We start from the raw sequence: 26,594 nt of genomic DNA on the forward strand, positions 1-26,594 counted from the left end.
TTAAGAAAGATGAACAGGCTGGCTGGATCTCTGAAATATTGCTTTGCATCAGTAGCTCAACTCGTTTAAGAGACCATGTTGGATTAGATATTAACTGTTGTTGACCAACATTCTTAATTACATATGGGCCTATCGGATACACATATGGTGCTCTCAATCGTTTAAGTTCTATGTGGTTTGAATTAGTAATCTGAGTTGGAATAGTATAAACAGGAGTGGTTGTGGTTTCCTCCTGCATTATATTTAATCTGAATTTGAAAGATACTGCTTGGTCCCCTAGTTTGGTTCCTCCTAAACAAATAATGGATACTGGTTGGATTGCAGTAAATACATACCAACAAACCTCAGCCACACAATGGGTTTGGCCTATTTGGGATCCCATTCTCCCATTGGAAATTTTCTTGATAGTAATTTGTGTCAGGGGAAGTGGATCTTTTACATCACTCGCATTGAAGATTCTACAACCGATCTGTACCTCTTTTCCTCCTTTAACTGTCCAGGTATGGATCAAATTCGTCTTTTCCCATTTGTCTGGTTGAAATGTCATGTTGTCATATATTATAACGATTGCAAAATTCACCCCCAATAAATTCTTTCCCATAACATCCAAAATAAGCATCTGTCCAAGGCCATTCCCAAGCACGTGTTAAATTACAGTTCAGCAAAATTATAAGCACCCATACCCATATCACCATTTTTGGATGCGAAGCTTTAGCAGTCCCACAGCTGTTGACTCCCATTTTGGCTTAGGAGCTTTCTTCACCCTGGTGTGGTGTATCCACGATGTCTGTTCCATAATCTTGATTGCTGTATGGGAAGTTGACACCTGACACGGACCTTCCCATTTTGGTTCCAGAGGTGAATCTGAAAAAGATCTGATATATACATAATCACCCGGTTTAATGTCGTGTACAGGCTCGTCCAGACCTCGAGCCCTGGTCCCCAGGACCAATTTCTCTATTTCTCGCAGCTGCTTTTGTAGACTTATAACATAATCGGTTAGTTATTGGGGTCACCATTAGCCGGGGTCCTTATTTCTCCATGCGGGAACAGAAACGACGCAACACCAATGTGATGATCAGGTCGTCCATCATCTTTTTTTTTCCTCCTATTTTTCCAATCCTGGTTACATTTATATTCTACTAAGTTCTGTACACGCACTCATCTATCTTCTAATAGGCTACAGGTCTTCTACACGTGCTGTTCACGTGCCTCTACAAGCATTTGCATTAGTTAATTGCAATTAGCACGTAAAGCCCAAAACTTGCCAAAACTCCCTTATCTCATACCCTGTTTTGCTCAGACTTGTGTGCTTTTGCTGACCACAGGTGTTTCTCACTTATCTGCTATCTTGTGTGTTTTTGCCAGCCTTATTTTGCTGGCCTTGTCTTCATCCTTGCATTCTTCTGTCTGCACTAACTTTCTCCCAGTGCGGCCCAGACTCCTATATCTCCCCCTTTTTTTTTTTTATTTTATTTGCTCAACCAAACTTTGCAGCATCCTCTGCAAACATTGGAACAAGCAAGGAAGAATCAACATCAAAAGCAGCAATACCATCAATACCATCAATGCTCCTTTGACCAATGTTTGTAACCAACCTCTCAGTCCGAGATCAATGAGCCAATCTGAAAAGGGGCCATCTCCCTCTGTAATATGTTTCATGTTATGTTGCATTTTCGCTAATCGTTGGTGTATGCTCTGTGAATGGTCAGACAAATTAAAGCAACACATTCCTTCAAAATCTTCACATCTATGCCCATGTGCCAATAATAAAAATCTACAGCAGCATGATTTTGCAAAGTAGCATGCCTAACACTATCAACATCAGTAAGCAGCGCACTCAGCATTTGCGAAGTTAGATTAAATTGCTTTTCACTCCAACATGCTAATCTACGTATATATTTTTGCATTTATGGCAGCCATTCCTTGCGGGAAGAAGAAAGAAGTAGCTATAACAGTGGCTAATGAAGGTAGCCACACGTTGTCGTTGCAGGTGTCGTCAAAGGTTCGAACAGATCCGCGTGATCTTATCCTTGTGCACCTGCCAACTTCGAGGAACGTTTATTCCAACATCACAGCTCCTATCCACTACCTTATTATTTTGCCTAATACATTGCAAAGCTAAGCGTTTACAAAACTCAAAACTAATTTCTGCTAAAACTCTTTGCCCAAGATCTTCAATTAGGCTTAAAGCCCTAGAAAACTGCTGTTGTTCTCTAAAACTCTAATCTGTCCTTCTGTACTAACAGCTAATCGCTGATACACTGACCTACCTATAAAATCAGACAACCAATCTGCTTCAGTAAAAGATAATCCGGTCAGCACACAAGTGACATTTATACACACTTTCCCGATCATGCACACATGTGACTCTCCAAGTTCCCCTGTCACACCATGCACAATGTATAAAAACCCAAGGTCGACAGTTCAGACCATGTTCCGTACTAGCTGTGTCATGTTCTTCAAGCTGTTTTACGGTGAGCGGCTGTGTTCGAATAGCCGCATAAAATGACTACAGATTCGGTAAAAGACACAGAACTTCACTGTTCACTGGATGTAGTGCCGTTAACAACGGCGTCAGGACCAAGTTCAATCGATGTTGGTGTCTCTGGAGTGCCTCAGGATGCAGGGTTGGTGTCGTCATTCTTTGCGATCCACGGTTTCACCCACTTTGCGGGGACCCATTTGGGTGGATCACTACCTGTGGAAACACAAGCATAACCTCTTCCCCAAGTTAGCAACTCCATAGGTCCCTCCCATTGCCCAGATTGAGGGGAATACAATTGCACTTGAATTTTTTGAAAAGAATAATCATGCTTGTTTGTTTGCATGTGTATTCGCGCAGGCAGTTCATCTTGCCCTCCACGTATATTAAGCCAATTTAAAACAAATAATGTTTTTGCCAATATCTCATGAGGGGAACCCCCTGTCTCCCCGTTTTTTCAAAATAACAAGGTGATGTTTCAATATACGATGGGCGTGCTCAACGATTGCTTGCCCAGTAGAGTTGTGTGGTACTCCATGGAGAAGCTGAATTCCCCAATGTTGTAAAAAGGCAGTGGTGGAGGCTGCCCGATATGCAGGACCATTATCAGTTTTAATTTTCTTTGGACACCCCATAACCGCAATTGCTTGCGTCCAACGTTGACGAGCTGCTGCTGCCGAGGCAGAAGCATGAGCAGAGGCCCATATAAATGAGGAACAGGTATCCACTGACACATGTAAGTAGTGAAGACGCCCAAAAGGCGGAAATACAGTGATATCAGTTTGCCAAACTTCCCGTGGCTGTAAGCCACGAGGATTCACACCACCGTCCTGTAGCGGTGTGAGAGTGGCACAGTCTGGACAAGCAGCCACTATCGCCCGTGCTTGGGTCTTAGGGATGTTAAATTGCTTACGTAAGGCAGTTGCAGACTGGTGAAAAAAGGCATGAGATTTATAGGCTTCTTGAACAATGTTACGCGTGTCTGCTAAAGCGGCAACCAACTGATCAGCTCGAGCGTTGCCTTCTACAAGACCTCCAGGGAGCCTAGTATGGCTCTTTATATGCATGATAAAAACCCGATACGTGCGATGATTAACAGTATTTCGTAAGTCGACAAAAGCCTGAAAAAGGGTGGGATTGTTTACATGTCCTAACAAGGCCCTTTTGATTCGTTGTACTACACCTGCCACACATAAAGAATCAGTCACAATGTTTAAATCTTGAACGTTCCAGCGGTTAAGCACAGCAATCACCACTTTAAGCTCCAAAATCTGTACAGATGTATCGCAAACAAAACATTCTGATTGCCATATTCCATTCTCCTTCCAAACAAATCCTGCCATTTTGGTCTTGCTGCTGGCATCTGTAAATACTGTTAAAGCCTGTAAAGGTTGTCGACTAATGACAGGAACAGCAGTCATTGTTAAAGCAGTTTTAAATAGTGGATGCTTTGGATAATGGTTGTCAATTTGATAGGATTTGTTCATCACAGCCAATGAGAAGGACATAGATGATTCGCACATAGCCTGAATTAGGTCCAGTGCATACGGCACAACTACTCAATTCGGTTCCTTTCCAGCAATAGATATTGCTCTCTGAACACCTTTTCGGATAATACTTGCTATCACATCCACACGTGATGTTATTGTTCTATGTCCTCTGGCTGATAAAAATAACCAGTCAATAATTCTGAGGGGATTAGACTGTTGTTCACGCCATTGTCCTAAAAAAGCTGATACTTCTGACTCTGTATTATATACAAACAATTGTAATGCTTGAACAGGGTCAATACGAGCTCCAGAATTAACACTCAATTTCAGGGAAATATTATCCAGGGCGTGTTTAGCTGATGCTGTTGGAGACCTAGGTTCTTGAGGATTACAATTTCCTTGCAACAACTTAAATAAAGGCTGTAAATCTGTGTTAGTAATGCCACAAATACTGCGGATCCACTGAATATCTCCCACCAATTTCTGTAGATCATTTAATGTTTCCACTTTCTGTATTATTGATAGCTTCTGTGGCCTAACAGTAGATTCAGTTAAAGTCATCCCTAGGTATTTCCATGGCTCAGTCCGTTGTACCTTTTCAGGGGCCACAACAAGTCCCATTATATTTAGAGCTTCTATCAGTTCTTGAATCTTGAATCTTCAGAAATGGGTGTTTTTTGGCAAAGCAACAAATCATCCATATAGTGATACAAAATACAGTCGATATGATGTTCTCGAAAGGGTCGTAGAGCTAAATCCACATACCATTGACATATTGTGGGAGAATTTTTCATGCCCTGTGGTAACACTACCCAATGATATCTCTCAGAAGGTTTTGCTCTATTTGTAGAAAGGACAGAGAAGGCAAATTTTTCATAATCCTCTGGATGCAAAGGTATTGTAAAAAAACAAACTTTCAAATCAATAACCACAATGTCCCACCCCTGAGGGAGCATGGATGGATTGGGTAATCCTGGCTGAAGTGCTCCCATGTCCTGCAGAACTGCACTAACCGCTCGCAGATCTTGTAACAGTCTCCATTTTCCAGACTTCTTTTTGATGGTAAACACAGGTGTATTCCACGGACTGGTAGAAGGGACAAGGTGTCCAGCATTCAATTTTTCTTGCACGAGATCCCTTAAATGAGCGAGCTTCTCAGTTGGTAGCGGCCATTGCTCCACCCATACAGGAGTATTAGTTAACCAGTTCAGTTTTAAAACAGGACGGGGGTCGCTCACTACAATGGCCGCCTCTAAAAAGGTGTTTGTAATACACATCCCCACTGAGACAAGACATCTTGCCCTAATAACCAGAGTGTCGTATGTAGTACATATGGTTTCACTTGTGCTCTGAGACCTTCTTTGTCATCTATAATGGTAACAAAATGTGCACTTTGCTGTGTAGGGGATGCTCCTCCAATTCCTACAACCATGCTGGATGCCATAATCAAAGGCCAAGAAGGTGGCCATGCAGCATATGGTATAATGGTGACATCAGCTCCAGTGTCAAGCATGACTTGTTCAGAGCGGATCTTAACTCCATCATTCCCAAGTATTGTGACTGTTCTCATAGGCTTATTGTTGGTGATCAATTGTGAAAAGGCAACAGTCACTGGTCCAGTAGACCCAAATCCTTGATCGCCTCTTTCGCGATCTTGACTCTTAATAACATGTGCTCGAAACAGAATTAATTGAGCAATACGGTCACCTTTATGCAATGTGGATGGAGGGTTTAGAATTCTCACCATTATCCCAATTTGTCCAGTATAATCAGAATCAATTAATCCAGGAATAATCATAATTCTTTGCTTCGATGCCGAGGATCGCCCTATCAATAATGCACTAAGTCCATGTCCTAACGGTCCTGTAACTGCGGAAGGAACTACATGCACTGAATCATCTACTATTGTGATGTCGACTCCCACGGCCAAATCGAGGCCTGCACTTCCTCGGGTGGCTGCTGAGAGCTCGTCAAGGCAGCTGCCACTTGGGGGAATTTGAATGTCTTGGCGCCCCCCGGAAAGGCGCTCTGCGAGGAGTTTCCCAGCAAGGGGCTCCCGTCTTTCTTGAATTTTGATCGACACTCACTGGCCTTATGCCCAAATTTATCACATCGGTTACAGGTACCGGCACATGGCGCTGTTATGGTAGCTTTCTTTGTCTGAGGACATTGTCGCTTAAAATGATCAGGTTTACCACATAAAAAACATCCTTCCTTTTTCCTAGCATTTTTAAGTCTAGGATCTCCTTTTCCCTGACTTGTAACAGGTCTTAAAGCTGCAGCAAGGGCTCTTGCGTGGATAGTAGCCTTTTCTTGCTCTTCCAATAATGGTGGCAATCGTGAACATGCCTCAACCATCTGTGTCAGGCTAGCACCTCGTGGGAGACTGGCAATCACTTGTTGGCATCTTTGATTTGCATTTTGATATGCCAAATCTTTCCCCACTGCTGTTTTAGCATCAGGTGTAAGATTAGGTGCAGTATCCAGTGCCTCTTTCAATCGATCAATAAATTGCATATATGGCTCATCTGGCTTTTGCTTCACTTGATGATAAGGCAGTCTCGGTTTTCCAATTTGAGGCAGCTCTTGAAGCGCCTCTAAGGCCAGTGCCTGAGAGTGTTGTGTTATACGAGGGTGCAAGGCTGCCTGTGCTGCTCCATTACAATACTGTCCTGTCCCCATAAGTTGATCAAGTGTAACAAATCTTAAAGGATCATGTCCATCCAACTGATGGAGGTTGTTTACCATTGAAATCTCACATTTTTCATGCCATCTATCTTTAAACATCATAAAAGCAGTAGGGGGAAGAATAATCTCCAAAAGTGCTCTGATATCAGTTGGCACTAAATCTTGATTGTGAAAAAAGGATTGTATCACGGTCATAACTTGTTTCTTATCATACCCAAAGTCCATGACTGTTCTTTGTAACTGATTCACAGTCTTCCAGTCAAATGGATGCCACACCCGCTGGTTCCCTTGCACGACAACTGGCATTGCCATAACACTAGGTGGCAGCATCTGCCCTTCTATAACTGCATGTTCAATCACCCCCTTCCATCTCTGCCCCACAGTATAATTAGGGTCCTGGGGGGGGGGGGCGGATCAGGCACGGGAGGACTGGATGCCGAAGAAGCGGCATTGTTTTCATGTCCTTTTCTTTTGTCTTTGCCCTGCAGCCATCCAGCAACCCGTTTTAATGGAGTCATTGAACTAACTTCCCCTTCTCCGTTCTCTAAGTGTTTAAATTTTGTGTATGCTCGCTGTTCCTTTGATGTAAGCCCATTTCCAAATTTACCTCTCAGATAACTACCCGCCTCTTCTGGAGTCATCTCTCCGTCCTCTAACAGCTGCATTACCCAAGCTCTGGCTCTTTTTTCCTTCTCTCTCAATTTCTCCTCAGTAATCTGAGTCTCTTGTGGGGGTCTCTCAGAATTATTTTGCCCACCGGGCGCACCCCTAGCTTCTGGCCCACAGACGCTCTCTTCGACTGCTTTCAAACCATCCCTTATGGCTTGATGAGCCTTTTTATACGCCTCACGAATAGCCTGTTTGGCTGACCCACGATCTAGCCGTTGCATTTCATCCAAAAGGTCAGACATTGCTTTCTCTTGTTGGTTTAACAGACTAGCAAGCTGTTCAGAATGAGGTTTAGGATAGACTGCCCGAGACGACTCATCATCCACATCCATAGGGAGCGGCACTTTAACTAGGTCTATGGAATTCAACAAAGTATCAGGAGGAGGTGAACCAGGCAAAGGTGGGGCAGAGGGCATTGTTGGCGGCACCCAGGGTTCGATCTCAATCCTAGGACCTGCCCAAAATTCCCTTTCTGACACGGGACACACAACTTTACAGGACGCAGGCACACCATCAAATAACAAGTTCTTTTCCTCCTTCTCTTTCTCCTCCTTGTCACTCTCCTTCCACTCAGCTGCAGCAATTGTGCGAGCAGCGGCAGCAGCAACAACACAAGCCCGACCTTTCATTACTTCCAATATCACTCGCACACTTCGATAAGTAGGTGCTAATTTTCTCGCTTCCTTTTTCCCTGCTTGAATCGATTCCCACAAATCAGTCCCAATAGATTTCCAAACTTCTTCATCATACAACTGATCAGTATTAGTGATTAATGTCCTACGTCTACACCAGAGAAGCAGCGTGGCTAAATCCCTTTCCTTGAGATCCACCTCTGTCTCCTCTGCGAGCTGCATCAAACTTCAAACTGCAGCCTTTTCTGTCGCTGATGCAGCGAGCCCCATGCTGTTGGTATCTAAGCCCCTACTTTCCCGGCTTAGCGCGGATCCGCTCCTGCCTCTCTCGGGCAGCCCGGCTTACCTCCGATAACGCCGGCCGTCAGCCCCCGCCTTCCTCCGGCTTCTGTTCAGGCGATTCTATCAGAATCAGCAATGATTCTATCACGTTGTAAATCACGTCGATAGTAAATCACTCACATTGATAGCAGGTCACATCGGCATGCCGGCACATCAGCACTTTGGCACATCGGGGTCACCATTTATTGGGGTCACCATTAGCCGGGGTCCTTATTTCTCCGTGCGGGAACAGAAACGACGCAACACCAATGTGATGATCAGGTCGTCCATCATCTTTTTTTTTCCTCCTATTTTTCCAATCCTGGTTACATTTATATTCTACTAAGTTCTGTACACGCACTCATCTATCTTCTAATAGGCTACAGGTCTTCTACACGTGCTGTTCACGTGCCTCTACAAGCATTTGCATTAGTTAATTGCAATTAGCACGTAAAGCCCAAAACTTGCCAAAACTCCCTTATCTCATACCCTGTTTTGCTCAGACTTGTGTGCTTTTGCTGACCACAGGTGTTTCTCACTTATCTGCTATCTTGTGTGTTTTTGCCAGCCTTATTTTGCTGGCCTTGTCTTCATCCTTGCATTCTTCTGTCTGCACTAACTTTCTCCCAGTGCGGCCCAGACTCCTACATTTAGTATTTCATCTCCAACCTGGGTTGATGTTCCTGCTTGTATCATATATGGTTTCCCATATACTATTTCAAAAGGACTTGATCCCTCCTTAGTTCTGGGTTTGGTTCTGATTCTTGGAAGGCCTAAGGGCAATGCTTGGGGCCAGGACAATCCAGCTTCCTGGCCTAGTTTTACTATTTGTTGTTTAATTAAATGATTCATTTTTTCTACTTGACCACTGGCTTGTGGATTATATGGGGTATGTAATTGCCAGTCTATTCCTGAAAGTTTACTAACCTGCTGGACAATTTTTGCCACAAAATGTGATCCCCGATCTGAGGATATTGTTGCTGGAACCCCAAACCTTGGTATTATTTCTTGTAACAATACCTTAGTTACTTCTCTGGCTTTATTAGTTCAGCAAGGGAATGCTCCTGGCCACCCGGAAAAGGTATCTGTCAAGACTAAAAAAGTACAAAAACCCCCCTTTTCTTGGGAGTTCAGAAAAATCAATTTGTATTTTCCCATCTGGAACCAAAGACTGCACTTCTACTTTACCTTCTTTAGCCACTCTTTTGGCCTCATGATCTGCCATAGTGTTGCCAAGTTCATGGATGGAACTTCCTCTCTGGTGAGCCTTACAATGCATTATAGCCACCTTTTCAGGTAGTTGCACTGCTTCCAGGAGTTTGAGGAGTTCTTTGGCATGCTTTATATGTTTGCCCTGTGCAGACAAGAGTCCTCTTTCTTTCCACACTGCCCCATGAGCATGGACCACTTTGAAAGCGTATTTAGAGTCCGTCCATATATTAATTTTTCATACCCTTGGCCATTTCTAGTGCCCAAGTTAAAGCTATTATTTCTGCCTTTTGTGCTGAGGTATTTGGAGGAAGAGCTTTAGATTCTATTACCTGATCTTCGGTGGTCACCGCGTATCCTGCCTTGCAGATACCTTGTCGGACAAAACTGCTCCCGTCCATATACCAGGATTCATCAGCGACCTCTGATGGTTCCTCCTTGAGGTCTGGCCGGCTGGAATAAACTGCTTCAATCGTTTCCAGGTAGTCGTGTGTCACTGGTTCTCCTGTGTTTCCACTGAGAAAAGAAGCTGGGTTGACAATATTAGTACCTCTATTTTTATATCATCCTGTTCCACTAGGAGAGCTTGGTATTTCAGGTACCTTTGGGGTGAAGGCCAGTGTCCTCCTTTCATGTCTAGTACTGCAGACACCATGTGGGATACTAGTACTGTCATTTTTCTGGCCCAATGTGAATTTTCGTGTTTCTTGGATATATAGAACTACTGCTGCTACTGCCCTCAGGCAGCTAGGCCATCCCCCGCTTACTTCATCGAGTTGTTTAGAGAAGTATGCCACTGCCCTCCTATCTGGTCCCAAATTTTGGGCCAGGACCCCTAGGGCTATTCCCTGTTTCTCGTGGGAGAATAACCAGAAAGGCTTAGTGATGTCTGGTAAACCCAAGGCAGGGGCATCCACCAGCTTCTTTTTCAGCCGACAGAATGCTCTGTTCGCCTCTCCATTCCAAGTAAGGGGTTTCGGATTTGATTTTAATAGTTCATTGTAAGAGTCGGTCAGAAGATCAGCGTTGTCTCAACATTGTCATTGGGGACATGGACAGTGAGGTACCCGACAATGGCCTGTTTGGAGCGCAGTTGCCGACCCCTGGACTGGAATGTGGTGCAAAGGCTCCTGAATGCAGAACTGTGTGTCACAGCGAGTGCTGTGCTGTTCTCCTGAGTACTGACCCGTGTGGTGCAGGCAGTGCAGTGCTGTTCTTTGGTGCCTGAGCCGTGTAGTACGAAGAGTGTTGTGCTATTGTTTGGTACCTGGACCTAGCCAGAGCTGTTAGAGATAATTGCATAGCCACTGTCAAAAAAGATGGATCACAACAGTTGCCATAACATCAATGAAGAAATCATGAACCTTAGATGAACTTTGCTTCATTATAATACCAAAACACACCTCCTGGTTGAAGGTTACCCGCCTCCAAGACTGACCACACCTCAGACACTCCCCCTGCGCATGTGCGATGGCCTCGCTCGAGAAGGGCGGAGACCCCTGAGGCAGAGGTGGAGCAAGGTGTGTTACTGAGCATAAAAGATGACTTCTGGACAACGAAAATGGGAAGCTTCCCCACCAAGGACCACGACGATCGACGACGCAGCCTCAGCTGGACCCGGGACCGTTAGGAAGTCGTGAGATCAGCAGTGGTAGCTATAACCTCTCTCTAAACTTAACTTTACTTTTCTCCTTTCTTTCACCCATCTCTAACTATCGCGTGCCACTTCACAGGCAACACAATAAAGTTTCACTGTTTGATTACTGCTATCCCCTTTGGTGTTGGTCACCTTAATTTTGCATTTTCGAGATCGTAGCAAACAAACCATCACGAGTCCACCGAGTGGACCGTGACAGACAGCGGAAACTCTGATTTCACAGGGGTGATGCCAGCACCATCCAGCAACTCGAGTTGCTTTAAAGGATCACATACAAGTCATTTGGCAAATGTTCTCTAATTTAACTGTATGTGTTAAAAATATGTTTTACTTTTAAATCCTTAGCCATCATGTTAAAAAAACCCATGTATATTATCGGCTTCACTGTGTTAAACCAAACTCAAGAGGACTGGGAAGAAAGCATATCACAAATATACTAATGTGGATTTTTATCTCAGAATGTTTTTTGTATTTCCCTCTTAGATGTTTTTGAGACTTCAGTAAGTTCCTAAGTTTTGACATTTCACCCACCTAGTGGTGAAGGGAAGGCAGTGGATGTAGTTTTTCTGGATTCTAGTAAAGGTTTTTGATGGTGTCCCTCACAGCATCCTTCTGGACAAGTTGTCCAGCTGTGGGGTTGTCATCAATTTACCAATAAGTAGAAGTAATTGTGTTTGATTTAATAGAAATATAAAATCATCAGAAATATTTAGAAAAATTTTTATTTGTTGTGGTTTGTATCAGCAACCGATTGCTGCTTTAGAATCCCCTATACAACCCCATACCAAGGCCAAAGAGATTGGTCATAATCATCTAGTAGAGACATTTGGAACCTAGGTAACCAAACACAAACTGATTTGTAAGTTGATTTATAATATATATACAGGACCACAAAAATACAAGTAGTTGTCAAAGTCTAGGATTAATGGGAACTGGGGGGGAACAACCATAAACAGCTTACAAGTACCTGCCAAGGAAACTGTGTCCTTGGAAAATATGTTTGTGTATGAAACCGTGTCCTTGGAAAATATGTTTGTGTATGAAACTGTGTCCTTGGAAATTGTATATGTGTAAGTTCTATATAAGATGTGTGATTTTAGTGCTTGGTGCGTGCTGTTGGTGTGAACACTCCCCTCTGCGCCTGGCCGTCAATAAAGAAGTGCCTGCTTATCTGCATCAAATTGGTGTTGATAAGTTCTTTATTCCAGATTTTCGGTAACAGGGTGAGCAGGTTCACGGTGCACTGGGTGAAGAACTGGCTGAAGGGCAGAGCTCAAAGCCTTGTAGTGACTGAGGCTACATCTGGTTGGAGACAAGCCACCATCGGCGTTCCTCAGGATTCAGTCCTAGGGCCAGGTCTGTTCAGTGTTTTATCAACGATCTGGATGGAGGAGTTGAACGTACCAATATCAAGTTTGCCAGTGATACCAAACTGGGAGGTGCTGATGACTCTCTTGAAGGACAGGAGGCCTTGCAGACGGATCTAGATAGATTGGAGCACTGGGCAATCGTTAATGGGATGAAATTTAACAAATCAAAATGCCGGATTCTGCACTTGGGACGGCGCTATGGCAGGCACAAGGGTAACTGGGAGAGGAGTGGCTGGAAAGCATCCCTGCAGAAAGGGATGCAGGGGCGCTGGCTGACAGCAGGCTCAGTGTAAGCCAGCAGCGTGCGCCCTGGCAGCCAAGAGGGCAAACCGCCCCCAGGGGTGCATCAACCACAGCATAAGCAGCCAGGCAAAAGAGGGGATTATCCCGCTGTATTCAGTGCGGCCTCACCTTGAGTGCTGTGGCAGTTCTGGGCCCCACCATTTGAGAAGGCTGTGAAGGTCCTGGAATGTGTCCAGAGGAGGGCAAGCAAGCTGGTGAAAGGGCTGGAAGGAATTCCCTGTGAGGAGCAGCTGGGGACTTTGAGTTTGTCTAGCTTGGTGAGAAGGAGGCTGAGGGGTGACCTCATTGCTCTCTAGAGCTTCCTGAGGATGGGAAGGGGAGGGGGAGGTGCTGATCTCTTTTCCCTGGTATCCAGGGATAGGGTGTGTGGGAATGGTTCAAAGCTGCGCCAGGGGCAGTTTAGGGCAGACATTAGGAAGCATTTGTTTGCCAAGAGGGAGGTCAAACACTGGAACAAAATTCCTGGAGAGGTGCTTGATGCCCCAAGCCTGTCAGTGTTTAAGAGGCATCTGGACAATGCCCTTAATAACAGTCTTTAACTTTTGGTCAGCCCTGAAGTGGTCACACAGTGGGACTAGACAATCCTAGTAGGTTTCTTCCAGCTGAACTAGACCTTCCCTTCCCCATTTCCCTTCCCCATTTCCCATTTCCCTTCCCCACTTCCACTTCCCCACTTCCACTTCCCTCCCAGTGTGACAAACAACAAGGAGACTGTTACTTGCCTGAAATGTCAGGGCTTTTTCAGCGCCAAAACCACGTTCAAGGACACCCATCACAAAGGTTACAAGGGCTAACAGGATTTTATTGTCTTTTTCTCAAGCTGTTTCAGAGCAGATGCTCACAAGCATTAACATGGTGCACATGCGTAGCCAGGAGCAGGGTGATGCAATCCTTGGTTTAGCTTGAAAAAACATCACTTGAAGCCTGGCAAAGGGGAGTGAGAGCCACAGAAAGTCACAAATGCCCTGCGTCATGTGGAGGGACATTATGGTTAAGAAAATATTAATCTTTGCCGGAAACAGGAAAGCAGATAGCTGACTGATGCACAAAGAAGGTGCTCTTGAGAGCAAACGGAAAAGTTTTAAGAGTGTGACTTTTCTCTCTTTTTTTGGGAATGAACTATTTTCGCATGAATTTCCATCTTGGCATCCAAAAAACCCACAAACATTCCTGCACCTAGTTTATAATGATTTTTATATTTTTATAATTATATTTTTATAATTTTTATATTTTTATACTTTTTATATTTTTAGAATTTTATTTTTATAATTCTATCTTATAACTTTTTATACTTATTTTTATAACTGTTCTTATAATTATTTTTATAACTATTTGGCTATTTTTATTATTATTTTTGCTCTTTTTATTCTTTTAATTGTTTTTTATTATTATTTTTATCATTAGTTTTGCTCTCGTGTTTCTAAATTCTTTGTTTCAGTCTGTAAGAAAGGACTATCATCAATGCCACGTTTGACTTATGTAATTTTTGTAATTCTCTTTTTATAATTCTATTTTATAGCTTTTTATAATTATTTTTATAACTATTTTTACAACTATTTGAATGGCTATTTTTATTATTATTTTTGCTCTTTACTTTTTATTAATTGGGGTTTTTTTTCTATTTTTATCATTAGTTTTGCTCTCGTGTTTCTAAATTCTTTGCTTCAGTCTGTAAAAAAGGACTATCATCACTGCCACGTTTGACTTAGGATGACAAAGTGGCAGCAGGAAAACAGGCCAGGTAGTCCCTGTTTCCTGAAGAGCGAGAATCTGAAGAATGAGGACCAGGACCAATCACAGACTTTTAAAAGAGGAGGAGCGAGAAGGAGGTGCATGGTATTTTCCAAAGTATTACACTTGCCAACGCCGGTTGTACTTGCGGCCCTCCAGAAACTGCTCTGCTGTGCTTCTGGGCCAGGTGTGGGAAGGAGAGCCAGGGCGAGCCAGGGCACCAGGGGTGTCTTGGTGGTGCAAGAGTGTGGTGGTGCAATTCTTATCTCCCCCCGCCCCGCCCCCCCCCCCCCCCCCCCCCCCGCCCTGCCTCTTTGTTGGGCTGCTTGGTGCTACATGCGATTCCACCCACATCCCCGAGCTATACACCAGTCTGTGGAGATAAGGACTGATAATGTTAACGAGCCTGTCTCCTGCCCCCTGCCAACTGCTCGGAAACGGCTATAACGGCCCATCATCTCCTAAAGGCCTAGCACACCTGTGCCTGGGTTTAGGGTTGGGGGTTTGGTGTTAGGATTAAGATTTAGGGGTTTATGGTTGTGGGGTTGATGTTAGGATTAATGGTTGGGGGTTTTGTGTTAGGATGAAGGCTTCGGAGTTTGGTTTTAGGATTAAGGGTTAGGTGTTTGGTGTTAAAATTAAGGGTTATGGGATAAATTTGGGCGTTTGGTGTAGGATTAAGGGTAAGGGTTTTAGGATTGGTGGTTTGGTGTTAGGGTTAAGGGTAAGGGGCATAGGCTTGCGGGTTTTGTGTTAGCACTAATTGTTAGGGCCTTAGGCTTGGGGGTTTGGTGTTAGGATTAAGGGTTAGGGGTTTAGGGTTGGGGGTTTAGTGTTAGGATTAAGGCTTGGGGTTTGGTGTTAGGATTAAGGATTAGGGGCTTAAGTTTTGTGTTGGTGTTAGGATTAAGGCTTGGGGATTTGGTGTTAGGATTAAGGCTTGGGGATTTGGTGTTAGGATAATTTTAGGGTTTTGGTGTTAAGATTAAGGTTTAGGGGCATAAGGTTGGAGGTTTGCTGTTAGGATTAAGGGTCGGGGTTTGTTGTTAGCATTAAGGGTTAGGCATTTGGTTTTAGAATTAAGGTTTAGGTGTTTGGTGTTAGGATTAAGGCTTGGGGTTTGGTGTTAAGATTAAGGCTTGGTTGTTTGGTGTTAGGATTAATGCATGGGGGTTTGGTGTTGGGATTAAATGTTGGGTGATTCGTGTTGGGATTAAATGTTAGGTGATTCGTGTTGTGATTAAATGTTGGGTGATTTGTGTTGGGATTAAGCCTTGGGTCTTTGGTGTTGGGATTAAGGTTTGGGGGTTTGGTGTTAGGTTTAAGGCTTGGGTGTTTGTTGTTAGGATTAAGGTTTGAGGGTTTGGTGTTAGTATTAAAGTTTTGGGATTTCTTATTAGGATTAAGGCCTGGGGGTTTGTTGTTAGGATTAAGGTTTGGGGGTTTATCTTGGGGGTTTGGTGTTAGGATTAAGGCTTGCTAGGCTTGGGGGTTTGGTGTATCGATTTAGGCTTGGGGGTTTGGTGCTTGGATTAAGTCTTGGGGGTTTGGTGTTGGGATTAAGGCTTGAGGATATTGTGTTTGGATTAAGTCTTGGGTGATTGGTGTTGGGATTAAGGTTTTGGGGTTTGGTGTTGGGATTAGGTCTTGGGCGATAAGGTTAGGGGTTTGGTGTTAGGATTGCCTTGCTTGTTTGGTGTTAGGATTAAGGTTTGGGGGTTTGGTGCTGGGATTAAATCTTGGGTGATTCGTGTTGGGATTAAGGTTTGGGCATTTGGTGTTGGGATTAATGGTTTGGGGATTGGTGTTAGGATTAAGGTTTTTGGGTGTTTAGTGTTAGGAGTAAGGTTTGGGGGTTTGTAGTTAGGTTTAAGGTTTGGGTGTTTATTGTTAGGATTAAGGCTTGGGGGTTTGGTGTTGGGATTAAAATTTTGGGATTTGTTTTTAGGATTAAGGCCTGGGGGTTTGTTGTTAGGATTAAGGTTTGGGGGCTTAGTTTAGGGGTTTGGTGTTAGGATTAAGGCTTGCTAGGTTTGGGGGTTTGTTAGGATTAAGGCTTGGGGGTTTGGTGTTGGGATTAAGGCTTGGGGGTTTGGTGTGGGGTTTAAGGGTTGGGGGTTTGGCATTTGGATTAATGTTTTGTGGGTTTGGTGTTAGGATTAAGGTTTGGGTATTTGGTTTTAGGATTAAGGCTTGGGGTTTTGGTGTTAAAATTAAGGCTTGATGTTTGGTGTTAGGATTAATGCATGGGGGTTTGGTGTTGGGATTAAATCTTGGGTGATTCATGTTGGGATTATGGCTTGGGGCTTTGGTGTTGGGATTAAGGCTTGGGTGTTTGGTGTTAGGATTGAGGCTTGTGTCTTTGTTGTTAGGATTAAGGCTTGGGGGGTTGGTGTTGGTGTTAAAATTTTGGGATTTCTTGTTACGATTAAGGCCTGGGGGTTTGGTGTTAGGATTAAAGCTTGCTAGGTTTGGGGGTTTGTTAGGATTAAGGCTTGGGGGTTTGGTGTATCAATTTAGGCTTGGGTGTTTGGTGTTAGGAATAAGGTTGGTGATTTTGTGTTAGGATTAAGACTTGGGGGTTTCGTGTTGGGGTTTTGATGTTAGTCTTAAGGGTTGGGAGTTCGGTGTTAGGATTCAGGCTTGGGGGTTTGGTGTTAGGATTAACTTTTAGGGGTTTAGGATTGGGGTTTTGGTGTTGGATTAAGGGTTAGTGGATAGCGTTGGTTGTTTGGTGTTAGGATTAAGGGTTAGGCAGTAAGTGTGGGGTTTGCTGTTAGGATTAAGGGTTACGTTGGGGGTTTGGTGTTAGGATTAAGGATTAGCGGATATATTTTGGGTTTGGGGTTAGGATTAAGGGTTAGGGGAAATCGTTCAGGGTTTGGTGTTAGGATTAATGGTAAGGCGAAAAATTTGGGGATTGGTATTACTATTAACGGTTAGAGGTTTGGTGTTAGGGTTAAGGGTTAGGGGATAAGGTTGGAGGTTTGGTGTTACGATTAAGGGTTAGGGGTTTGGTGTTCGTATTAAGGGTTAGGGGATTACTTGTGGGGTTTGGAGTTAGGATTAAAGGTTAGAGGATAAGGTTGGGGATTTTGTGTTAGGATTAAGTGTTAGGGGCTTAGGTTTGGAGTTTTAGTGTTAGGATTAAGGTTTATGGGTTTGGTGTTAGGATTAAGGTTTAGGGGATATGGTTGGGGTTGTGGTGTTAGGATTAAGGGTTAGGGGTTTGGTGTTAGGATCAAGGGTTAGGGCATAAAGTTGGCATTTCAGTGTTAGGAATACAGGTTAGGGGATTGGTGTTAGGATTAAGGGTTAGGGGATAAATTTGGGGGGGTTGGTGCATAGGATTAAGTGTTAGGGTATAAGGTCGTTTGTTGCGCATTAGGATTAGGGTTAGGGGCTTTGAGTTTGGGGTTTGTTGTTTAGGATTAAATGTTAGGTGTTTTGTTTTAGGATTAACAATTATGGGATAAGGTTAGGGGTTTGGTGTTAGGATTAAGGTTTAGGGGATAAGGTTGGGGGGTTGGTGTTAGGATTAAAGGTTAGGGGATAAATTTGGGGGTTTGGTGTTAGGATTAAGTGTTAGGTGCTTAGCGTTGGGGGTTTGGTGTTAGGATATAAGATTTAGGGGTTGGGTGTTAGGATTAAGGGTTAGTGGATAAGGTTCGTAGTTTGTTGTTAGGATTAAGTTTGGTGTTAGGATTAAGCATTAGGGAATAAAGTTGGGGGTTTGGTGTTAAGATTAAGGGTTAGGGGTTTGGTGTTAGGGTTAAGGGTTAGGGGTTTGGTTTTAGGATTAAGGTTTAGGGGATAAGGTTGGAGGTTTGGTGTTAGGGTTAAGGGTTAGGGGTTTAGGGTTGGGATTTTAGTTCTAGGATTAAGCTTTAGGGGCTTAGTATTTAGTATTAAGGGTTAGGGTATGAGGTTGGGGGTTTGGTGTTAGGATTAAGGGTAGGGGTTCAGTGTTAGGATTAAGGGTTAGGGAATAAAGTTGGGAGTTTGGTGTTAAGATTAAGGATTAGGGGTTTGGTGTTAAGATTAAGGGTTAGGGGTTTGGTTTTAGGATTAAAATGGGTTAGGGGATAAGTTTGGAGGTTTGGTGTTAGGGTTAAGGGTTAGGGGTTTAAGGTTGGGAGTTTGGTTTTCGGATTAAGCTTTAGGGGTTTAGGAACTAGGATTAAGGGTTAGGGGATAAGGTTGGGGGTTTGGTGTTAGGGTTAAGGGTTAGGGGTTCGGTGTTAGGATTAAGAGTTATGGGATAAATTTGGGGGTTTGGTGTTAGTATTAAGGTTTAGGGGATAAGGTTGGGTGTTTGGTGTTAGGATTAAGGGTTAGGGTATAATGTTGGGGGTTTGGTGTTAGGATTAAGTGTTAGGGGTTTTGTGTTAGGATTAAGGGTTAGGGTATGTACTGGGTCTGGCTGAGCCAGCATTGCTTTTCCCCTGTAGCAGCCTCATGGTGCTGTGTTTTATGTTGGGAGCTGGCAGGGTGTTGATAGCACACTGGTGCTGTGGCTACTGCTGAGTGGTGCTTACACAGCACCAAGGCTCTTTCTGACATTTCCCCGCCCCAGTGGGACCGGGTGGGCAAGATCTTGGGAGGGGACACAACCAGGACAGCTGAGCCTTCTCCTCATCACTTGTTACCATGTTTCCTCCCGCATCCAGCAGGGCATGGATACTCTCCCTGGTCTTTCTTTTGCTGTTGACATACTTATAGAAACATTTCTTGTTATCCTTGTTTGCTGAACAGATGCGAGCCAAGTCACTGAACATCTGGAGGAGTGAAGAAAGCTTACGGAATGAATAAATGAGTGTTATGTGGGACCTGGGCATGACGTAAATGGTATGGAATAAGGGGTGGAGACTGTACTGGGTCTGGCTGAGCCAGAATTGGTTTTCCCCTGTAGCAGCCCTCATGGTGCTGTGTTTTATGTTGGGAGCTGGCAGGGTGTTGATAGCACACTGGTGTTGTGGCTACTGCTGAGTAGTGCTTACACAGCACCAAGGCTCTTTCCAGCGTTTCCCCCCCCCACAGTGGGACCGGGTGGGCAAGATCTTGGGAGGGGACACAACCAGGACAGCTGACCCCAACTGACCAAAGGGATATTCCAGACCATATGACGTCTGCTCAAGTATAAAGCTGGAAAAAAGGAGAAAGGGGGTGGGGTCACCCTGGGTCCTCCAAGGCAACTACTACACGTATCGGAGCCCTGCTTTCTGAGAAGGCCCAACATCTCCTGATCATGGGAAGTAGAGAATAAATCTGTTTTCTTTTTTTTGCTTCCACGTGTGGACCTTTGCTTCGCTTTGTTTATATTAAAACTGCTCTTGTTTTATCCAAAAGGGTTGTTTTTTTTTCCTATCTTATCTTTCCCCTTTTTGCCCTGTTGAGAAAAAAAAAAAAAGGGGGGGGGGGGGGGGAAGTGATAGAGCGACTTGGTGGGTACCTGGCATTTAGCCAAGGTCAAACCACCACAAGGTGCTAGCAGGGAATTCTCTGCCTGCCTTTCCCCAGTGCTCTGCAAGCTCTCCAGGACAACAGCAAATCTGGGGCTCTGTGCTTTCTTTCACCCTGAACAAGTGTTAGTGTCATCTGCAGCACTCCTGTCTAACATCTTTATTGATGATCTGGACAAGGGGATCAAGTGCACCCTCAGTAAGTTTGCAGACAGCACCAAGTTGGGTGGGAGTGTTGATCTGCTCGAGGGTAGGGAGGCTCTGCAGAGAGACTTGGACAGGCTGGAGCGATGGGCTGAGGCCAACTGTATGAGCTTCAATATGGCCAAATGCTGGGTGCTGCACTTGGGCCACAACAACCCCCAGCAGCGCTACAGGCTTGGGGAGGAGTGGCTGGAGAGCTGCCAGTCAGAGAGGGACCTGGGGGTGTTGATTGACAGCCGGCTGAACATGAGCCAGCAGTGTGCCCAGGTGGCCAGGAAGGCAAATGGCATCCTGGCTTGCATCAGAAATAGCGTGGCCAGCAGGGACAGGAAGTGATCTTGCCCCTGTACTCGGCACTGGTGAGGCCGCACCTCAATTACTGGGTTCAGTTTTGGGCCCCTCACTACAAAAAGGACATTGAATGACTCGAGCGTGTCCAGAGAAGGGCAACGGAGCTGGTGCAGGGTCTGGAGCACAGGTCTGATGCGGAACGGCTGAAGGAACTGGGGGGGTTTAGTCTGGTGGAGAGGAGGCTGAGGGGAGACCTCATGGCTCTCTACAACTCCCTGAAAGGAGGTTACAGAAAGCTGGGGATGAGCCTCTTTAGCCAAGTAATAAGTGATAGGACAAGAGGTAATGGCCTCAAGTTGCACCAAGGGAGGTTTAGACTGGATATTAGGAAGTATTTCTTTACAGAACAGGTAGTCAGGCATTGGAATGGGCTGTCCAGGGAGGTGATCCTTCGAGAAACAAAGAGAGGGGTTAGTAAAACTGCCACCTTAGACTTCCGCAGGGCTAACTTTGACCTGTTCAAGAGACTGGTTAACAAAATCCCTTGGGAGGCTGCCTTGAAGGAAATGGGAGTCCAGAAAGACTGGACATACTTCAAGAGTGAAGTCATAAATGCACAGGAGCGGGCTGTTCCTGTGTGCCGAAAAACAAGCAGGAGGGGAAGGAGACCGGCCTGGCTAAACAGGGACCTTTGGCTGGATCTCAAGAACAAAAGGAGAATCTATCGCCTTTGGAAGAGGGGCCAGGCCTCTCATGAAGACTATAAAGATGTAGTGAAGCTATGCAGGGAGAACATTAGGAGAGCCAAAGCGCAGCTAGAGCTCAACCTGGCTACAGCTGTTAAGGATAACAAAAAGTCTTTCTATAAATTCATTAACAGCAAAAGGAGGATTAGAGAAAATCTCCCTCCCCTACTGGATGCAGAGGGAAACATGGTAACTAAGGATGAGGAAAAGGCTGAGGTGCTCAACGCCTACTTTGCCTCAGTCTTTAGCAGTGGAACTGGCTGTTCCCTGGACACCCAGCCTCATGAGCTGGGAGATGGGGAGGGGAAGCAGATTGAGGTCAGCACAGTTGAAGAGGAGGTGGTCAGAGACCTGCTACACCACTTGGATGCACACAAGTCTGTGGGACCGGATGGGTTACACCCAAGGGTGCTGAGGGAGTTGGCAGATGTGCTCGCCAAGCTGCTGTCCATGATTTACCTGAAGTCATGGCTGACTGGGGAGGTCCCATTGCACTGGAGGGTGGCAAATATAACACCCATCTACAAGAGAGGCAGAAAGGAGGATCCAGGAAACTATAGACCTGTCAGTCTGACCTCGGTGCCAGGGAAGGTCATGGAGCAGGTCATCTCGAGTGCCATTAAAAGTCATGTAATGGACAACTAGGGGATCAGACCTAGTCAGCATGGGTTTATGAAAGGCAGGTCCTGCCTGACAAACCTGATCTCCTTCTGCGACAGGGCGACCCGCTTATTGCATGAGGGAAAGGCTGTGGATGTTGTCTACCTTGACTTTAGTAAGGCCTTTGACACCGTTTCCCACAGCATTTCCCTGACAAAACTGACTACTAGTGGCTTGGATGGGCACACGCTTCGCTGGGTTAAAAACTGGCTGATGGCTGGGCCCAAAGAGTTGTAGTGAACGGAGTTAAATCCAGTTGGTGGTCAGTCACAAGTGGTGTACCCCAGGGCTCGGTTTTGGGGCCACTCCTCTTTAATATCTTTACTTATGATCTAGATGAGGGGATCGAATGCACCATCAGTAAGTTTGCAGACGACACCAAGCTGGGTGGGAGTGTTGATCTGCTTGAGGGTAGGGAGGCTCTGCAGAGAGATTTGGACAGGCTGGAGCGATGGGCTAAGGCCAACTGTATGAGTTTTAATAAGGCCAAATACCGAGTGCTGCACTTGGGCCACAACAACCCCCAGCAGCGCTACAGGCTTGGGGAGGAGTGGCTGAAGAGCTGCCAGTCAGAGAGGGACCTGGGGGTGTTGATTGACAGCCGGCTGAACATGAGCCAGCAGTGTGCCCAGGTGGCCAAGAAGGCCCATGGCATCCTGGCTTGCATCAGAAATAGTGTGGCCAGCAGGGACAGGGAAGTGATCTTGCCCCTGTACTCAGCACTGGTAAGGCCGCACCTCAATTACTGGGTTCAGTTTTGGGCCCCTCACTACAAAAAGGCCATTGAATGACTCGAGTGTGTCCAGAGAAGGGCAACGGAGCTGGTGCAGGGTCTGGAGCACAGGTCTGATGGGGAACAGCTGAGGGACCTGGGGGGGTTTAGTCTGGAGGCTGAGGGGAGACCTCCTGGCCCTCTCCAACTCCCTGAAAGGAGGGTGCAGAGAGGGGGAATGAGTCTCTTTAAACCAAGTAACAAGTGATAGGACAAGAGGTAATGGCCTCAAATTGCACCCGGGAAGTTTTAGACTGGATATTAGGAAGCATTTCTTTACAGAACGGGTGGTTAGGCGTTGGAATGGGCTGCCCAGGGAGGTGGTGGAGTCCCCATCCCTGGAGGTGTTTAAGAGTAAAGTTGACCTAGTGCTTAGGGATATGCTGTAGTTGGGTACTGTCAGTGTTAGGTAAATGGTTGGACTAGATGATATTCAGGGTCTTTTCCAACCTAGACGATTCTGTGATTCTGTGATGGCGTCCCCATCCCTGGAGGTGTTCAAGAGGCGGGTTGACATAGCACTTAGGGATACGGTATAGTTGGGATCTGTCAGTGCCAGGTTAACGGTTGGACTGGATGTTCTTCAAGGTCCCTTCCAACCCAGATGATTCTGTGATTCTGTGACACAAGCGCAATTCTGCGAAACAATGTGAACACTTCTCCTTCCCAGGCACAGAGAAGGTGCTAGCAGGGAATTCTCTGCCTGCCTTTCCCCAGTGCTCTGCAAGCTCTCCAGGGCAACAGCAAATCTGGGGCTCCGTGCTTTCTTTCATTCTGAACAAGTGTTAGTGTTTTCTGCAGAAAAGCCATTCTGCGAAGCAAACGCGAACACTTTTCCTTCCCGGGCACAGCGAAGGTGCTAGCAGGGAATTCTCTGCCTGCCTTTCCCCAGTGCTCTGCAAGCTCTCCAGGGTGTGAAGAATATGGTGGTGATTCATGTTAAAATATGATGACTTTGTTAAGAGTTTACCATATACATAAGTTAAAGGAGATTTGTCATAGTTTTATTGTTAAAAGGAGTTTGGAGGGGTTTTTTCCCTCAGTGACTGATGCTAAGCAGGTGGAAAATTACTGGTGGGACCCCCATCAGAAGACCCAGCAACACCGGATTGCGCAGGTGAAATATGATTGGAGGAATCCCTGCCAGGAGCCCCAGCAACACCAGAAAGCCCGGGAAAGTTTGAGGGGCCCTACTGCGCATGTGAAGATGGGACTATAAAAGACAGTGACGCAGCACCACCTGGTGCTTGTCGGTGAGGAGCAGGAAGCCCCCCCTGACCCCCGGCATGCCTAGATTTTTGCTTGTTCTTATTGCAAATAAATTTATAAAAGATATTTTTGGCTCTGCCTCTACATTTATAACAATTTGGTGACCCCGACGTGATACTTCGGGACCCGTGGAGTATTGATTTCCAGGGGAGGCGCGCTCCACCTTTTAGGTGGCTCCCGGATTCCTTTGCTTCCTCGGACCGACAGTACCACGAACAGAAGGCAATAAGAACAAGCAAAAGAAAAGCGAAATCCCCAGACGATGCTCCCCGGAGATTCCCCGCGAAGGATCCAGGCAAAGACCTCGGACTGTGAGTGACACTTGGTGCGGGAGGGGTGATTTTCTGCCTGAGTGAGTGCGGTGTGACGGAGACGTGACTGCGTCATGAAGCAATTGTGGAGCCCTTCTAGCCGCGGTTTCAGTCTCGCGAGAGGCCTGGCCGGCGAAGGGGCGAAGCGAAAGGAGTGAGTGCGGTGTGACTGAGACGTGACAGTGTCACGAAGCGAGTGTGGAGCCCTTCTAGCCACGATTCCAGAGTCTCGCGAGAGGCCTGGCCGGCGAAGGGGCGAAGCAAAAGAAAGAAAGGGTTTGAAAGGACTCAGGCAAGGGTTTTCAGGATAGGCATTATCCTAGGGTTTATGGGATCAGTCTTATCTCAGGACGCCGGCAAAGACTATGGGCCAGAAAGGGAGTAAATCCCGCGGCTCGGGGAACCCACGGAGAGGTTCCCAGAGAGGGAGCAATTTGCCCGATATTTCTCAGGACAGTCCCCTGGGTTGTAATCTAAAAAATTGTTATAATTGGCGTGAAACAAAAGGGAAAAGTAAAGAAAAAATGATTCAGTATTGCATGGTCGAGTGGACCAAAGAACCTATCAAATCTGATCACTTATTTTGACCAAAATTTGGAACTACTGACAATTGGACATGTCAGGCATTAAATTCATATGTAAGTAATAAAAAACCTTATAATCAAGAAGAATGCGACTACGCTCAGGTGTGGAGAGGTTCCCGAATAACATCAAAAATCCTATTACTAAAGAATAAAAACACTGATAAGAAAACTTTCAAACAAAAAGAATGGGAAAGAAAATCTTCCTCCTCCTCATGAGGGAAGCTCAGAGGATGAGGAACCAAAACCTACCGCTCCTTCCCCTCCATCAACTAGCAGAACCAGCAACCAAGGAAAACAGAAACAAACAACAAATAGTGGGGCAGAGGTTTGGGAAGGCGTTGGTGGCGGCAGGTGGCCCCTAGGACCGCGGCACGACCCCGCACCACACCCGGCCCCCCCGCAGCACCACAGGGAGGGGGCCCGATGGCGGCTGCACCCCCGCGGGGACTGCGCTGAGCACTCCGGTCTGACCACGGTTCTAGAGGAGCCCGGCCGGGGAATAAAGCAGAGAGCGAGCAACAGATTTTACAAATATATTCGGGGGTAGACCCAACCTCCCCGGTGGGAGAGGCTTTACTAAAAACTCAATTCATAGCCAAATCATGGGGTGATACCAGAAAGAAATTAGAAAAGTTAGACGACTGGCAAGATCGGGGTCTGCAGGAGCTGTTGAGAGAAGCACAGAAGGTGTATGTTAGAAGGGACGAAGAAAAGCAGAAAGTGAAGGCGAAAATATTTGTTGCAGCAGTCAGAGAAACTCAGCAGAGAGAGGAGAAGCCTCCGAGATCTCACTCTAATGAATCACCTGGAGCTTTAGGTGGTGAAAAGAGAGGGACAGTAATTAGGGAAAACACATTAGCCTGCTATTATTGTGGAAAGAAGGGACATTTACAGCAGAATTGTAGAAAGCGAGAGCAGGATGAAAGGATGTTTAAAAAAGAATAGGGGTGTCAGGGGCTCTATTTCCTGGGGACAAAGCATCAAAGGAGCCCTTGATAAAATTGAAATTAGGTCCTCAGGGAGAAGAGTTTGAGTTTTTAGTAGATATGGGTGCCGAAAAATCAACTGTGAAAAACATTCCGAGGGGATGTAAAGTGAAAAAAGAAACTACTCTAGTAATAGGAGCTAAAGGGGAACCATTTAAAGTACCAATTGTCGGGGATGTAGAAATAGAATCCCAACACCGTATAGTTATAGGGGATTTATTGTTGCTACCAGAGGCTGAAAATAACCTTCTGGGAAGAGATTTAATTACGGAGTTAAAATTAATAATAATAATACAAGGAAAAGAAATAAAAATTTATACATTAACATAAAAAGATGAACAACAAATAGATCCTAAGGTCTGGTACACAAAAGGAGAGACTGGAAAACTTGAAATAAAGCCTATTAAAATTAATTTAATTAATCCAGAGACACCAATTAAGATAAAACTATACCCCATTCCCCTAAAGGGTCGAGAGGGGTTGAAACCAATCATAGATGAATTACTAAGTAAAGGCACATTGGAACCTTGCATGTCTCCACATAATACACCTATTTTACCAGTTTTAAAATCAGACGGATCTTACAGATTGGTGCAAGATTTAAGGGCTGTGAATCAGCGAACTGTGACTCGTTTCCAAGTGGTAGCAAACCCCTATATACTACTTAACCAACTATCCCCTGACTATATTTGGTAGAGTGTGATTGATTTAAAGGATGCATTTTGGTCCTGCCCCCTAGACGAAGGGAGCAGAG

The sequence above is a fragment of the Strix aluco genome, chromosome 30 (genome assembly GCF_031877795.1).
Source record: "Strix aluco isolate bStrAlu1 chromosome 30, bStrAlu1.hap1, whole genome shotgun sequence".
Classification (NCBI taxonomy): Eukaryota; Metazoa; Chordata; class Aves; order Strigiformes; family Strigidae; genus Strix; species Strix aluco.